Genomic DNA, 14,883 nt, shown 5'->3' on the forward strand with positions numbered 1-14,883 from the left:
TGTAGTATTAGAACTCAATATCCTGCAACCTGGTGTTAGGAGCATTTGATTTATGATGTCTCTTGACTCCAATGTTTCTCTGTTTATTTTTTGTTTGTATGACTTGCCTGTTATTGTGCTGTGATTGATCTATGACTTTATATCCAGTAGTATTTCTTTTATCAAGTTGGCAGCACTTGTGTCCTGTGTGTATGTTTAGACTTGTCATTTCCTTTTCATGGATTGTTTCTGTAATTAGTATGAAGTGGCCTCCTCCATCTCTTCTGACTAATTCTAGTTTAATCCCATTTTGTTCACTATTAGAAAAGAAATACCTGCTTGCTTCCTGCTTCCATCTTCTTGTAATACCTTTGCTCATTATTTCATCCTAAAGTAGTGTCTGTCTTCGACACTGAGATTTATTTGTGTCTTTTAGTTGGGCAGTTGAGACCAATTTTTATTCTTATTGAAATGTCTGTTCTAATTCCTGCCATTTTCTGGATTTGTCAGTGTTTGTTGTTTTCTTTTACTTAATAAACTGTTGGTTTCCCCACTATACCTGTTGGCGTGTTTGTCTTCTTAATCTACAGTGTTCCCTTCCAATACCTTCTGTAGAGCTGTCTTAATGGCCATGAATTCTTTTTGCCCATTTTTACCACAGAAAGCTTTTATTTTTTTCTTCAATCTTGATAGGTAGTTTTGCTGGGTAGAATTGCTGCTGGTCATGGTCTTTTGAAACTTTTGAAACTTGAAATATATCTTTCCAAGTCCCCTGACTTTTAGAGTTTCTGTTGAAAACTCAAGTGTTATTTTGATGGCCTGCTTTTGCATGTGGTCTTTTGACGCTCTCTTGAAGCTTTTAGTAGCTTTTTTTTTGTTTTGTATATTCATCATTTTGACTCATATGACACAAAGAGTTTTGTATCTGTTCCTGTCTCTTTGATGTTCTGGATGTCTCTTATATGTAGATGGGCATCTCTTTTTCTAGACTTGGAAACAAGTCTTCTGATTTTATTGAAAATAAATTCTATGCTGTTGACATGGAATTCTCCTTCTTCCATGTATATAATTAATAGACTTGGTCTTTTCGTGGTGTTCTTAAGACCTTACAAATTGTTTTCACTCATTTTTTTTTAATTTACTAGTTTGATTGAATGACCAAATTTCTCTCCTTGTCCTCAAGCTATGATGTCTGTCTTCCAACTCACCTCTTTCTACTGAGCTTCTTTATTTGCATAACTGAAATTTCTAATCAAGTTTCATTTCTGTTTGGCTTTTCTTCAACATTCTTACCATTTTGTTGAATTCTAACTTCATTTCCCAAGTTTACTCCTTTCTCTGCTTGAGGTTCTTTTGGAATTCATTGAGGAGGTTATTCCTATGATCCTTAAATTCATTATGGAGTCTATTCATATTCCCTTTGGAATATTTGAACTTATTTATAATTGTCCTTTGAATTCTTTGTCTGATCCACTTGGACTTAAGTTTTGTGCACGGTGACAGATATGGATCTATTTGCAGCCTTCTACACATTGACATCCAGTTATGCCAGCACCATTTTTTGAAGATGCTTTCTTTTTTTCCATTGTACATTTTTGGCTTCTTTGTCAAAAATCATATATTCATAGGTGTGCAGGTTAATGTCAGGGTCTTCAGTTCGATTCCATTGGTCCACATGTCAGTTTTTATGCCAGTACCAAGCTGTTTTTATTACAGTAGCTCTATAGTAGAGCTTGAGGTCGGGGATTGTGATGCCTCCAGAGATTGTTATATTGTACAGGATTCTTTTGGCTATCCTGGGTTTTTTGTTTTTCCATATGAAGCTGAGTATTATTCTTTCCAGATCTGTGAAGAATTGTGTTGGTGATTTGATGGGGATTGTGTTGAATCTGTAGATTGTTTTTGGTAAGATCGCCATTTTTACTATGTTAATCCTGCCTATCCATGAGCATGGGAAGTCTTTCCATTTTCTGACATCTTCTTCAATTTCTTTTTTTCAGGGACTTAAAGTTCTTGTCATATAGGTCCTTCGCATGCTTAGTTAGAGTAACCCCAGTTTCATCTAAGTTGCTTTGATTGGGGACCATTGCTTTGGAGTGGTTGATTTCTCAAAGAGATATATGTCCTAGTTTTTCATATTACTTCTGCTTCACAATGGCCCTTGTATATCAGGAGTTCCTTCATTGGTTTAGACTTTTGTGTTAGTTTCTAGTCAACCCACACTGAAGGTGTATTTGAATCAGACTTACCTGGATTAGAGGGTTCAAGCTCCATTAAGTGAGGCTGGGAGTTCCATATTGGGAATGAGTGCTACTGAATTGTGTGCTGGATGGCAAGGTGATCCTGGCTTGGCTAACTCATTTGTGTGTGAAAGTTCACATCTAGGGATGGTCAGGGTCTGGGGTTACAGGTTTGTGACTTCAGATAGATGCCAAAGGCACTCTGAATTTACTCAGGAGACAGAGGAGAGGTCAAATCACAGGTCTATGATTTCAGTCAGGTGACAGCATGAGTCTGGGTTCTATGAGGAAGCAGGAACCTTGGAATAGGTGAGGAGCCTGTGGTCATAGGCTTGTGACCTTTATCAAGTGCTGGAGTTGGTTGGAGTTTGCACAGCCTGTGGTGGAGCCTATGGATAGGCATATGGATATACAGTTACCACTTCTTTTTTCTTATAACTCACAGGCTTCTTTTAATATTAACTATTTAACCAACAGATATCTAGAGACTGGTGGAGTCTTTTAATATCCCAGACTCATTAGAACTAAACCACAGAAGCAGATGTGGTGTTAGATGTTGGTGATCACGCTGCAGAAAGAAGATCTGAACATTCCTCATACAGACAGGCTCAGAGCAGCAGGTTGGATTCATTGGCAGGGGTTTTTCATGAGTTCCAGCAATTATTCAGCATCTTTTCTCAGATGCCCTCACTTCTTTCTTTTTGCTCTTACTCATGAGTGGTACAAGTGATGGAGACAATTTCCAACCTAAAGAGCTGTTTCTAACACAAACAGTAGATCAGGATAAAACATACAAGGTTTGCTTATAAAGACGAGATCAATGCCATGAACCTATTTCTGTTTAGATTATGAGGCTGGCTTCCTGAAACTGGAAGTGCTTACGCCAGAACTGAGTGACCATATGTCAGGACAGCTAGGGTTATGTATGCCATTGGACTGATGTATGTCCAGTTCCATGATTTTATGACAGCCAATTATGTTATTACATAATTCTGCCTTGTAAATAGATGATGACATGCACACTCAACTGTGCAAATATTAGACATTGATTCAATGGAAGATTGTTCACACAAGAGTTTTTAGTGTGGCACCAAGTTCAGGTTGAAAATATCAATTATATATTCAGAAGTTAAAATAAATGGATAGCTTAATATCTGCTGCTTTCAGGATTGGGGAAATTTACCACTAACTATGAAAAGCAAACAGTTGTAAGTGCTTTCAAATTTTAGGTATCAGTGAAAAGAAGGTATCTTACCAGCCTTATGTAGTGCTTGGTTTTAGCTTCATGTCTTGCACTCAAGTACAAAGAAAATGGATGTTGAAATGATAAATGTGAACCCCTGTAGTAAGGTTCTATTTACTAAAACTCTCTTTTGTAGATATAAATACCTTGGCCTCCACATCAACACTCTCCACTCAGTTTCCCACCTTTCACAAACCCCTGTCAATAAATTATCAAAAGGAACCACAGTGGTTTTTACATTGGAAAGTCTGACCTGCAACAGATTTTACCATCTTAGGCTTTTACCCACCCAGGACTTGTAAAATTACAAGAAATGAGTGTTTTAAAAAACAATCTCATAAATGCCTCATCAGTCCTGGGCAGCCTCTGCTCCATCTAAAGTGAGGCAGTGTTAGCTGCTTCTCTGGCGGTCTGGGGACTTTAACTACCTTTCCAAGCCTCTGTATAGTTGCTTGTCATCTACTGGATGACAAAGTCCTTAAGTCAGACACTGCTCTTTTAATGGAAGCTTGTTTGTTTATTTGTATTTTTTTTTAATCACTGTTTAGGATTTAACTTAGCACGATGAATATTTTAACTGGGTCATGAGGTAGTATGTTTGCATGTGGCTCTGCATACTCTTCTTTGGGCTCCCTGCCTTTCCTTCCACTTCTGCAGCCTCCCAAGCATTTGCTATCCCAGGCCCATTATTCTCCCTCTCTACTTTTTATTATAATCTACTATGTATCATCCCTTAAAATGCTTTCCTCACAAAAAGATGCCTTGCTAGTTGCTGGGCTTCTACTTGTGCTATAAGGTAAACAGAAGACAAAAGATTTGAAGCTAGAATCCACACATGAGAAAGAGCATGCCGTGTTTGCCCTTCTGGGCCTTGGTTACCTCATTACCTCACCAAGTGTAACTTTTTCCAGTTCCACCCATTTACCTGTGTATTTCATGACTTCATTTTTCTTTTTAACTGAGTAAATGCTCCATTACATATACATATCATATTTTTTCTTGCCCAATTAATCTTTTGGGCATCCAGATTGATTCTATTTCTTAATTATTGTGAACTGAGCCACAAGAAACATAGATGTGCTAATATCTCTGTAGTAGGATATAAAGTCCATTTGGAGTGTGATTAGCTGGGGCATGAGAGCAGGGTATGAGAGTTTCCCTTTTGCCATATCTATACCACCATTTGTATTTCAGATGACAGCCATTCTGACTGGGTTGAGATGGAATTATAAAGTAGTTTTAGTCTGCATTTCCCTAATGACTAAGGATTCTAAGCACCTTTTCCAGTACTTACTACTGATCTGTATTTCTTCTTTTGGGAATTTTCCATTCAGTTCTGTAGACTATTTAAGTCTTAAGTAATATTTTTAATTCTTTGTAAGTTCTATACATCCATACAATGTATATTTTGATCATATCTATCAACCATTGCCTCTTTTCAATTCACCCTAGTGCCCCTTGCATGTTGTACTCCATTTTTAAAAATTGAGTTATTGTCTCAATATTTGTTTTTTTAGGTTTATTTTTGTGTATGCATTCTAGACACCAATTCTGTTCCAAATGGACAGCTGTCAAATATTGGTATTCCCACTCTGGCGGCTTCCTAGTCTCCAGCTTCACAGTTTCCTTTGCTGTTCAAAAGCTGCGCCTGTACATGAAAGAATACTCCCTACTTTCTCCTCTAGCAATTTCAGGGTATCAGGTTCTTAAGTTGAGGACCTTGATTTGTCTGGAGTTGAGTTTTGTGCAGTGGAAGAAGTAAGATTCTAGTTTCATTTTTTGAATGCTGAAATGCAGTTTTCTCAGCAAACTGTATTTGTTAGAGGTGCTTTCTTTTCTCCAATGTGTATTTTTGGCATCCTTGTCAAAAATCATGTTATTCTAGTTAAGTGCACATGTATTTAGGTCATCAGTTCTATTCCATTGATTTGAATGTCTGTTTTGGCTCCAGTACCATGTTTTTCTATTACTATGTTTCTGTAGTAAAATTTGAACAGAAGTTTGTTGAGTCTTCCCACAGCTTTTGTTTTGCCCATAATTACTTTGGCCCTTCTTGGTCTTTGATGACTCTATATACATTTGATTAGAATTGCTTCAGATCTTTACATTGCTTTTGGTAGGATCACCATTTTCACAAGTCAGTTCTTCTAATCCGTGAGCATGGGAGGCCTATTGATTCCTAGTGTCTTCTTCAGTTTTTTCCTTCAGTGTCATAATGTTTTACTGTAGCGGTCTAGTTTCACTGGTTAGGCTTATTCCCAGGTTTGTTTGTATGTAACTATTGTGAGTGGAATTGTATCCCTCATTTAGCTTTCACTCTGTCATTGGTATGAAGAAAGAGTACAGACTTTTGTGTAGTTAATTTTCAATTCTTCCACTTTTCTAAATGTGTTTATAAGCTCTAAGAGTTCTTTGGTAAAATCCTTGGGTATCTTCCGTATAGAATCATATAATCTACAAATAAGAATACTTTTATTCATTATTTTCATATTTGTGCACCTTTTATTTTCTTCTCTTACTTTATTGCTTTGGCTAAGACTTGAATCACCGTATTGGATAGAAGTGGAAAGAATGGACATCCTTGTGAGTCTATTGTGACCTAATACAGAAAAATGAGGGAATAAAAGGAAGACTCATTATGAGTAGGTGGTGATAATAGATGAACAAAAATGCAACAATAATAACAGGCAAGCAGATTAAAAAAAGACCACCTAAGGTTTAGACAGGGGTCTTGTCCAATGTCATAGGCAGAAGCTTTCCACTGTACATTGCCATCTCTTTGAAGGTCTAGGTCAGCCAAGCACTTTCCAGGATAGTAAGCTCTGGAAGATCTGACAGCTCTGAGTTTGGTGTCTCCTTTGCATTCTCTTGGAGAGGGATTCTGTATTTCTTAATTATTTATAAAATGTTAGCCTACAGATGACTCTTGGGTATTTTTCTCATTTGGTTTTCCCTCATATTTCTAGAGAGGTTTTTCTCTAATATCTCCTCTAATATGTGAAACTTCATAACTGAGGATCATGAAGAAGGAAGATGTGGGAAGGCATTGAGTATAGTATGAGTCATCTGTGGTATTTTCCAATAAGCAGGTATATAATACTGGGCATGAACTTTCTAGATATATGGGTCTTCTAGTCATTCCTTCTTGGGGAAATGGCCAAAGTGTCTCCAAGAGAGTGGACTGTATGTCCATAACTGCAAATGGAAGATGGAAGTATCTTTATCTAAGAGAAAGCTAGGGCTCCTGAATGTTTCAATAACTTTAATTTATGGATTTTCTTGATTCTTTAAAGTCTTCCCCAAGGACAGAGCAGTTTTTTTTTTCAGTAAAGAGTACCACCTTGCAGAGATTAAAGTAACTACTTCCATAAAGTATATTCTTTAGTCAGTTAATATAAAAGTAAGAATGGATCCAGGTTTGAAGGACAAAATCTAATCATTAGGTAAGCTTTTCAGTAAATAAATATCCCAACCATTACAAAATAAACATTCAATAACTATAGTAAAAAAAAATCTCATAGAGTGTAAAAGCTAAATAAATTCCACATGAAGGTATTACAAGGGCCCCAGAGTCTCAGATCCTTGGACCCTGGCTATACCGATCTTGCTCTTTTTCTAGGATCACTGTTGACAGAGGACATAGACCTGAAAGTGACCTTTTTCACCCCTAAAGTTTACCCACCAGTGCTGATTTAAGGAACTAGCCAAGTTGTTACAACTGCTGTGGAGAGCTTTGAGAATGTCACACTTAATCATAGGGTGTCACCAAATAGGAGTCTTGACAGCCTTAGACTTTACCCACATTCCATTTTTCCTTTTCAAAACAAAAGGCTGTGGAGCCCCCAGCTGGATCAGGCCCTCTGGATAAGTGAGACAATTGAATAGCTTGAACTGTTTGGGAGGCACACAGTCTGTGGGACCAGGATCTGTCCTTAGTGCATGAGCTGGCTGTTTGGAGCCTTGGGCTTACACAGGGACACTTTGCTAAGTCTGGAAGGAGGTGACAGGACCTGCCTGTACTGAATCCACCAGGTTTAAATGAATCCCCAGGGGTGTCTTGATCCTGGAGGACATGGGAATGTAGGGGAGGGGCTGGGAGGAAAGTCGGGGGTGGGGACGGGAGTGGGGAGGACAGGGGAACCCATGGCTGATGTATAAAATTTAAAACACATAATAATAAAGAAAACAAACAAACAAACAAAAAAACCAAGAGGCTACACACCAATGTTTTCTAATAACCTCTTAGAATCCTTCCAGAGACTGATACTCTGAGGAATGAGACCAAACTGAAGCAAAAAAGCATTTGGGGTGATGATCACCATGGTACTTCCTTCAGTTTCTGTCTCATATGGGGTGATGATCACCCAGGTACTTCATTTGGTTTCTCTCTTTAAGAAGTATGCTCCATTGCAAAGCTTCTTAGCATGCTACCCACACTATACTCCTATCATAGGTGGTTGTGGGGGATTCTTTTGTTTTCAGAACATTTCAAATTATGGATCAACTCCAACCAGGCCTTTACCAGTACATGTGTTTGCTCTTTGGTTTTTAAATGGGAGACAAAGTCCAGTAAGTGTAGTATGACTTGAGTATGGGTTCATTTCATATCAGGTGAAGGATTCTATTCTAAAGGAGAGCTACAGTTTTTGAAGGCATATTTTGATTGATAACTTTCAGCTTCAGTTTTATTATCCATCAACAAAGAACATAGCCTGAGTTTTCAGGAGGGGCTTCTAACACACAGAACAAGGCAGAATCATAGCACAGCTCGCTCTCCTGTTAGGAGTAAGGAGTAAAGGGGGGGCATGCTACAGGATGCTGCAGCCAAACGGGATGGAGGGGAGCAGAGGAGGGGCTAATCAGCAAGTTGGTAAGTGTGTGCTCCAGTCAGCAGTCCTTGAAGAACATAAACTCTGGTCCAGGGAAGAGCACTAGTCAGTGGGAATATTAGAAAGTTTTGCAGTGGCAGCTTTTGTCCTAAGACAAAGGCACAATATGCCTTGCCACTGGGTTAGGAGCAACACTGTAGTTAGCATTGGGATTTGCACAGTTTCTACAAAACTGAATTGAAACTCTAAAGCCTTATCAGATCTCTTATGCACAGATGCAGCTTTTTGTAGCTGGGTATGCAGGAACACATTTGTGATCTCAGTTCTCAGGAGGATAGCAAATTTGAGGGCAGCCTGGGCTATACAGTGGAACCCTGTCTCAAGCAATAACCCCCAATGACAAAAATAATGATTGCAAACAGAAAAAGGAGAACTAAGGGTAGATGCCAGGTGAAAAGCTCTACAGAGAATGCCAGCTCAGGCCTGGGCTTTGCCTGAACACTTGCCGGTTCCTGAGGTACTGCCACTGTGGGAGTGCTGGACACTCATTGTCTGTCCTATACAGGAAATCTAGAAAGCTTTTCAACAGTTATTTCGTTAATGAATAACTTTACGCAGCCTGAAGTCTATCAGCAGACAATGATTTTCCCCTCTTCTGATAAGTTATGCCCTAAATAATGAATTGTGTACTTGAAAAATTGTGTATGTGTTAAGCCTTTATGTCTTTTCCTGCTAAAGTTGAGCACAGGTGGATGGAATTCTTTGTTACAGATTTCTTTGGTCCCTGAACAAAAGTGCCAGTCATCTCCAGTTTGTTAGGAGAACTGAAGTCCAAGAGAAATCAAGTCTGGACAAAGTCTTGTCCTTCCTAGGTGAAGAAAAGAAGGTGAGGCATTCTGGGAAAATTCCGAAGAGATCATTTCAGTAAAGCAAATAGCTTTAAGAGGGACAAGTGACAAAATGTAATTTGAGTCACAGATACAGGAAACCAAGGGGCAGCAGTATTTTTTTGCTGGCTGTAAAATCTTGGATGAGGTGATGCAGTATAGTAGCCCATTTATTTTCTTTCTGGGCAGAGCAGGAGCATTGGAAGAATTGATGCAGGCTCTGAGCAGACCTGAGACTGAAGGATTGGTGCCTTCTGTTTGCTTCTCACTGATGGCTTTATACAGCTAGCAGAACTACTGTAGAGTTTGCCTATTGCAGTGGAATTTTTAAACCAGAATATCAGATTCCTTGTTTGGGGAGTGTGTCAAAGAGTTCAAAGAGAACTACATTCAGAACACACATGATCTGGTTACAAATAAAGGACTCTTTTGGGACCTCAAAACAATAGTCCCACTGGAAAACGTTCTGCATTTCCATTTGAAGAGTAACCCCTCCCCACCCTATTTGATTTTCAGTGTTATAACACAGAGGGAAGGAACAGAGGCTCAAAGTTTACTAAGGGCTGAGAGAGGGAATTTATTTGAGAGGCCATCTACCTGTATGTTGATGAAGATATTGGATCAAAGCGGCAGATTTTAACATAGGAAGTGAAGTCCCTATCTGTTAGGGACCTATGAGTGACTGTCCTATGGAGATGGAGAGTTATCACTTCAAGTGATTCTAATGGCATTAACTTGCCTTGATGGTCTAGGGTATGGCTCTCTCATTGGTTAGAATTAAGGGATTTCTCACTGTCTTGTCTCTCTTTTGCAAGGCAGGGCAACCCTTCATTCTGTATTCTTTCTGTTTACAATGTCTACAAGGATCCAAGATAGTTGGAAGGTGAAAGGGTCAACCAGCTGACCTCAGGATCATAAGTTTAATTTGGGTTCTGTTTTTATTCTAAAAACACTTTCAAAATATTCTGTCAAGTTGTTGTAGTTCAATAAAGTCTACTTCTCATTATGATTCCTATTTTTGAAGGAATTATCTCATTTAAGTCTTTATTACATTCACAAAACAAATTGAAAGTTCTAATGTTAAGCCTTTTAAAAACATCCAAATGTCAGAGGAAGGACTTTCCTAATAACCCTGGAATTTTCCTCTGACTTCATCTTGCTTGCCTTGTTTGTTTGTTTGTATAACAGAATTACAGCCCAGTTAATTTTTATTAGAAATGATCCAGATCTGGGTTTTAGGTGATGCTGATTACTTTTATAGTACTCTTTTGATTTTCTTATTGTGGAAAGATGGCTCTTAGGATCTTTTCTGTGTTGGCTTATTTAGTTTCTGGCCTAAATTATTTAGGTTCTGAGCATCTCATGATGTAAAGATATACATACTATATAACTCTGGGTTCTGGGCTCCTAAAAGAATTCTAAATTGGAGTATTAGGAGATAGCTCAATGAATATACATTGACAGCCTGAGTTCATCTAAAAAGCCAGACATGGTAACACACACAATAATAAAAAAAAGCACACAATAATCTCAGTGTGCCCTTACTAAAAGATGGGAGGTAGAGACTGAGAACTGGAGGCTTGCAGACCAGCTAGTCTTGCATATTAAGCAGTGAACAACTGAAACTTCATCTCAAACAAGGTGAAAAGGAAAGATCAACATCCTAGGGCTTATGTCTAGCAGTAACTTTTTTGGTTCTGATAATGATACCAGGAATGGGTTTCATCTTTTGGACAGGGCTTTATATCCTGAAAGTGGTTGGTTACTTCTGTAATATTTGTGCCACTATTGTACTTGTCAGCATGTCTTGTCAGGGTGGTCAATTAGAACTTTAAAAAAAATTGTGAACAGAACCTGGGGAGATACGGGACATCATGAGAAGACAACAATCAACTAATGCCAACAGAAGAAGAAGCATACTATAGTGAAGGCGTAGATAGTATTTTAACAGAACTATATAAGAAAATTTCCTAATCCTAGAGAAAGAGGTTCCCATCCAGGTATGTGTGATTGATTCTTCTACTTTATCTTCCAGTGGCAAATCTCTGTTTCCTACATGATCTATTCTGCTTGTTAGATGGTCCATGGGAGTTTTTACTTGGCTTAATGAGTTTTTCATTTCTTTCATACTTTCATTTTGGCTTTTCTTCAACGATTTCATGTATATTGCATTTTAATATCTTAGGTTGATTTTTATTTCAGTCAGCTTTATTTTTTTTTTTTCTGATTTTTTAGTTCTTTGAGCATAGTTGTAATCATTCTTTTGAATTCTTTGTCTGGCAGATCTTCTAGGTTGTGTTTACTAGGGTTCATTGAGAATAGCCACTTCTGAACTACCTTTCTACCTAGACTCTTAAAAGTGGTTACTGATACTTTCTTGATTTTCCTGCCTGCCTCTTGTGATTTTCTAAAAGAAAGTAATTTGGACAAAAGAAAGTCAGTTTGTTCTTCTTCAATGCTTAATAGCCTTAGCTAAAAGGACAGAGTAACAGTGAAAGACAAGAATCACTTTGGGAAAACAAGTAGAATTGGCTAATAGCCTGAGATCTAGAATCTTCTTTGTAGCTGTCAGCATGAACTTTCAAATTCAATTTAAATTTTTTCAAAAGGTGAGATATACGTAATCTTACAGTTCTAGTAAAGATGCTATTTCTTAATTTTGGTTCTACAAGATGGTCCTATTGCTTGAGGGTATAAATTGTTTTAAAGAATTTATTATGTTTTCTTCAGAAAAAAAATGCAGTTTTTCCTATGGGATAATTACCTTATTCTGGGACAGTAGAATGTTTATTTCAAGCATTAGATGCATACTATACCTCTATACTTCTCAATACATTGTATCATGTAAGTGTATTTGTATATAAACCTAAGCAGTTTACAAGTATTTGCTTTTACTTTCATGCTTTTAAAAACAGCAATAGGTTTTTCATGGTTCATATCTTAGCCAAGCCTATGCAAGATACAAATCTAAACATTTGGGGAACAATGATCATAAAAAATGTTTTTGAGACTTACAAAGAAATCTTAAGGCTTACACATCATCAAGTGTTATATGAAATCACAGTAGTGTCTTTGGGACAATTATTCATCTCTGGTCTTTTAATTTTAAATAAAGATAAAATAGTTTGGTGGGAGTATTTGTTAAATGATTAGTTTCTTTACCATAAGGGTAAACAGGTGGTTCACAAAGATTAAAGTAAAAATGCCAAAACCTTCTTTTTTTTTTTTTGAGACAGGGTTTCTCTGTGTAGTTTTGGTGCCTGTCCTGGATCTCACTCTGTAGAGCAGGCTGGCCTTGAACTCACAGAGATCTGCCTGCCTCTGCCTCCTGAGTGCTGGGAATAAGGGCGTGCACCGCGGCCACCACTGCCACCACCACCACCATGCCAAAACTTTATTCTTAAACCTCATAAACCTAATAAGAAATAAACACTTTAGAAAACCAAACAATTTCAAAGTAGTGACATAACTTTCTCTTTCTCTCTCTCATACTCTTTCTCTTTCTCTCTGTCTTCTGTCTCTGTCTGTCTCTCTCTCTCTTTTCATTTTTTGAGACAGGATTTGTATGTGTTAATAGCCCTAGCTGTCCTGGAACTCATTTTGTAGATCAGGCTGGCTTCAAACACACAGAAATCTACCTACCTCTGCCTTACAATTTCTGGGATCAAAGGTGTGTGTCGCTGTGTGCAACGGGTTTAAATCTTTAAAAAATAATTAACTTAAATTTAAAAATATTTTTTTTAATTTTGAGATTATAATATAATTACATCATTTCCCTCATGCCCCCTTCTTTCTTCCAAACCCTCCCATATAACCCTCCATCTTTTTCAAATTAATGGCCTTTTTTCATTAATTGTTACACATACACACACTAAATGTATATATATAATATACACAGAAATACACACAACACACATAAATACACTCTGTTCAGTATGTAAAATGTTATTTGTATGTATGTTTTCAGGGATGACCATTTGTCATTGGATAACCAATTGGTGTGCTCTTCTTCCCCAGGGAAGACTGATGGGGATATCTTTCTGTGTCCTGTGAATGTGTTGCTCTGATTTATTGATAAATAAAATGCTGATAGGCCAGCAGCCAGGCAGGAATTTTAGCATAGGCAGGATAAACAGAGAGGAGAATTATGGGAAGAAGAAGGCTGAGTCAGGAGACACTGCCAGCCACCGCCATGAGAAGCAAGATGTAAGGATACCGGTAAGTCACAAGCCATATGGCAAGGTATAGATTTATAGACATGGGTTAATTTAAGATATAAGAAGTGGATAGCAAGCAGCCTGAGCCATTAGGCCAAACAGTTTAAATAGTGTAAGTATCTATGTGTTTGTTTGGGTCTGAGTGGCTGTGGGCCCAATGGGGACTGGAGATAACACCAGCTACAGAAGACTATTTCTCCTACTCTCAAAATTCCTTGGTTGCCTACAGGTTTTTATGTAAAATTGAGGTCAGCCACACACTCCAAACTTTATCCATATTAGCATGTCTATTATTATTTTCTTTGTTCAGTCCAAATTATGGCAGTCATACTGGTGAAATTTTATGGGTATGGCTTCTGACCTTACTTAGGAGACACAGTCTCATAGCAAACTCTTGGTTCCCTGTGTTTGTCTGCTTTTACTCTTCTACTCTTTGCTCTTTGGGGACCTGCCCCCTACCCAGCTCCCAAATAAATCACATCACAGCCTTAGATTGGCGTGTTTCTTGCTAGCTTTTCATTGTTATTAAAAATTTTTAAATTCATTTTACAAACCAACCATAGATACCCCTCTAATCCCTCCTTCTGATCCCCCCAGCCTCTCTCCCTTGATCCATCCCCCATTCTTTCCTCCAAGAGGATAAGGCCTACCAGGGGAGGTCAACAAAGCTTGGTACGTTCAGTTGAGGAAGGACCAAGCCCCTTCCCCCGCTGCACCAAGGCTGAGCAAGGTATCCCAGCATAGGGAATGGGCTCCAGAAAGCCATCTCATGCACCAGGGATGGATCCTGATCCCACTGCCAGATGCCTCTCAAACAGATAAAGCTACATATCTGTCTCCCATATGCAGAGAGCCTAGTCCATCCAGTCCCATGCAGGTTCCACAGTTGTCAGTCTAACATTGATGAGTTCCCATGAAAATGGTTCAGTTGTCTCTATAGATCTCCCCGTCCTGATCTTGACCCCCTTCCCTGCCCGCTCTTCCTTCTCTTCAACTGGACTCCTGGAGCTAGGCCTGTTGCTTGGCTGAGGATCTCTTCATCTACTTCCATCAGTTACTGGATGAAGGCTCTATGATGATAGTGAGGGTTTTCATCAATCTGATTACCAGGGTAAGCCTGTTCAGGCACCCTCCCCTCTATTGCTAGTAGTCTAAGCTGGGGTCATCCTTATGGCTTCCTGGGAATTTCCCTAGCACCCCTTACTCCATAATGTCCTCCTCTATCAAGCTATCTTTTTCATTGTTGTCTCATTCCTTCCCACCCCTAGCCCGACTACCCTGTTTCCTCATATTCTCATACCCATCCCCTCCCCTTTATTGCCCCCATCCCCAGTTTGCTCATGGAGATCTCATCTATTTTCCCTTCCCAAGATGATCCATGCATCCCTCTTAGGGTCCTCCTTGTTAGCTAGCTCCTCTGGAACTGTGGGCTGTAGTGTGGTTAGCCTTTGCTTTACATCTAGTATCCACTTATGAGTGAGTACATAC

Source organism: Onychomys torridus, chromosome 10 (genome assembly GCF_903995425.1).
Source record: "Onychomys torridus chromosome 10, mOncTor1.1, whole genome shotgun sequence".
Classification (NCBI taxonomy): domain Eukaryota; kingdom Metazoa; phylum Chordata; class Mammalia; order Rodentia; family Cricetidae; genus Onychomys; species Onychomys torridus.